At 44.6% G+C, this 3,140-nt stretch overlaps 1 non-coding gene across 1 annotated transcript; it reads left to right on the plus strand.

The window, feature by feature from the left end:
- The first annotated feature begins 2,788 nt into the window (after positions 1-2,788).
- LOC122018299 lies at positions 2,789-2,894 on the plus strand. Its single transcript, XR_006121718.1, has one exon. It is a non-coding gene; the product is annotated as a small nucleolar RNA R71 (small nucleolar RNA).
- The last annotated feature ends 246 nt before the right edge of the window (positions 2,895-3,140 follow it).

Genomic DNA, 3,140 nt, shown 5'->3' on the forward strand with positions numbered 1-3,140 from the left:
ATGCAAGATAGCTCTCCTGTAAAAAAGTTTGTAAAAGTAGAAGATGAGTTAGTGCTAGTGTTCCTAGTTCCTACTCTTTCTAGCCAAGATGCCCACCTATCACTATTAAGTTTCCCAAAATGATAAAGAGATACCACCTCAAAATCAAGCTACATATACAAAGCACAAAATTACAATCCAGATAAAGCAAAGACAGAAGAAACTTGAAAATACTGTCAAACAAGAGATGCAACTTTCAATGGTGAGGGTTTGCAATCAACGTATTAGATGTTTGTAAGGATTACCTTTGGGCAAGATGATGTTCCCCAAGCCATCGCTGAGATCGCCTAAGATAGAATGCATAGATACCATTGTGAGAAAAGACTTGTTGAAGAAAAAAAGAATGAAAAGGGTTAGAAATTGACGAACCTGAGCTCCCCCAGCTTTTAGAATGTGGGTGACGCCAGCTTTCTTTGCACAATATAACACTTCCTGTTGTCACATAATCATGTTAACCTATGTCTTAACATGGAAAACCAGTGTAGGGATAGTGATGATAGATTATTTTTTAAGGCTACCTTGCAAATACTGCCATCACGACCAGGCGGAGTTGCTAGAACAATGGTTTTGCACCCGGCAATCTGTGGAGGCTGGTGCATACATAAATAAATTGAAAGTTAAACCAGATCCTTTTGCCTAAATGTGTCAAAATTCACTATGACTACAACATTGGATATTGTAAACAAGGATACTATACCACCGAGAGCATCAAAGCAGTTGAGGGTAAGACTGCAGTACCCCCTGGAACATAAAGGCCAACAGATGCAATGCACCGTGCTATTCCTTGGTGTGCAGCTTCATAGCAACGGTCCTCATCTCGTCAACGAACGAGCGGTCCCGGGAGGCCTGCCGCTTCTTCGGCATCTCTGCGATGGTCGCCGTGACGACCATGGTGCACAGGGGCTTCCGGTAGGAGGCCTCTCTCCGGTGATGGTGAGGGAGGGCGAAACGAACCGGACCAGAAAGGGAGGCAAGGATGAGGCGCGCTCAAGCACAGAAAGCTTGGGATTGGGAGATAGGAAGCGTGGAGGAGGCCATACTTATGCTTCTGCCGCTACTCTTCCTCCTCTTGTCCCAGGCTGCTGTTACAGCTACGGGGCAGTAGCAGCAGCAGTGGAGCCAAGAAGCTTGTGCTCCCTTCTCTTGCGGTCTGTTCCACGACATCAGCCACCCATTTCGTCGAACAACTGATCCGCCTCAGTGCGGGGATCGGATGTACGAGCTCACCTGCGACGGCGACAAAGCCACCATCTCCATCGGCTCCACACACTACTTGATCACTCAGCTATCTTACAAAAGCGGCACGATCCGCTTGGTGGATCCGAAGTTTGCGAGCGGAAGCTGTGGCCTCCCTTCCCAATCTTTGTCACCCTCCGATCTTTCAAGCTCTGGCTTCGACCATTACCAAAATAGTTGGTGGGCAAGTTTCATGAGTTGTAGGAGAAGAATCGAGGCCCAGAGTTTGTATCAGCTTGTTCCTTGCTTGAGCAACAAAAACAACACTTTTGTCTATGTCGTTGTTGCAGATAAAGGAAATAGTTTGTCGTACCTTTATCCATCATGTCATTTTGTGTCGATGATTCCAGCAGCAGAAGTGAGGAGGCACTAGTGAGGAGGCAACGAAGATGGATGAAAGTCGAGGTGGCGAGGAGGAGGCGCTGGTGAGAAGGAGGCAACAAAGATCGCTGAAAGTCGAGGCGACGAGGAGGAGGCAGTGAAGATGGCTGAAAGTAGAGTCCGCGAGGAGGAGGCGGCGAGGCCGAAAGTTGAGGCGACGAAGAGGGCAACGAGGAAGGAGGCAGCGAAGAGGGTGGTGAGGAGGGAGGCGGCGAAGAGGGCGGTGAGGAGGGAGGCGGCGAAGAAGGCGGTGAAGAGGGTGGTGAGGAGGGAGGCGGCGAAGAGGGCGGTGAGGAGGAGGCGGCGAAGAGTAGGGTTTTGGGAAAGAGACAGAAAAAACAAGGCGTAAACAACACTGACAGAAAAATGACGAAGGAGAAAAAGTGGCGAAAGAAAAAACAATCGCATTCAACAACATTTAATAGACAACGCTTTTTAAAAACCGTTGTCGTAATCCCAAAAAAGCACACATAGACAACAGTTTTAAAAAACTGTTATCGTACCCTTTAAAAACCGTTGTCGTATCCCAAAAAAAACATAAATAGACAACAGTTTTTAAAAACCGTTGTCATAGGCCAAAAAAATTACTAAAAGACAACAGTTTTTGTTAAAACCGTTGTTAAAAGGCAAAAAGACAACGGTTTGGTATAAAACCGTTGTCGTTTGTGTGTTGTTGAATGTCATTTTTCTTGTAGTGCTTTGATTGTAACTCATGATTGCATCACATTGTTCCAGTTGATTGATTTGTGCAGTGATAGCTCCCAATGGACATGAGTCATTTGAGTGCTCTGAACTCCCACATACTTCACAAGATGTACTAATAGCATTGACCATATTAGCACTAGTCCCCATATTCTCAAATTTCTTTGTAAGAGCGTCCAATTTTGCAGACAAAAGAGTGACTGCATCTACATCAAACTTCCCTGATGCTTTAATTGTTGGGTTTACAGAAGAATAGCCACCACTTCTTTCATTTGCCCATTGATGATGATTTTGTGCTACACTGTCAATAATTTCTTCAGCTTCATCTAAACTTTTATTCATAAGTGCCCCTCCAGCAGCTGAATCAAGGGACACTTTGGCATGATAGTTGATACCATTATAAAAAGTGTGCAACACTAACCATCTTTCCAACCCATGATGTGGGCATTGTCTGAGCATACTATTATATCTATCCCATGCTTCAAAAAGAGATTCTGAGTCAGTTTGCTTGAAGCTTGCAATTAAATTCCTCATATGAGTTGTTTTGCTTGGTGGATAGAATTTATCAAGAAACTGTTGCTCACACTGCTCCCAAGTGGTGATGCTATTAGGGGCCAAAGAATTCAGTCATTGCTTTGCCCTATCTCTTAAAGAAAACCCAAATAATAATAATCTAACTGCTTCTGAAGGAACTCCATTCATTTTCATGGTACCACATATTTCATAAAAGACCTCTAAGTGTTGATTGGGGTCTTTATGAGGTCCTCCACCAAATTGGTTCT

Source organism: Zingiber officinale, chromosome 8B (genome assembly GCF_018446385.1).
Source record: "Zingiber officinale cultivar Zhangliang chromosome 8B, Zo_v1.1, whole genome shotgun sequence".
In the NCBI taxonomy this organism is placed as follows: domain Eukaryota; kingdom Viridiplantae; phylum Streptophyta; class Magnoliopsida; order Zingiberales; family Zingiberaceae; genus Zingiber; species Zingiber officinale.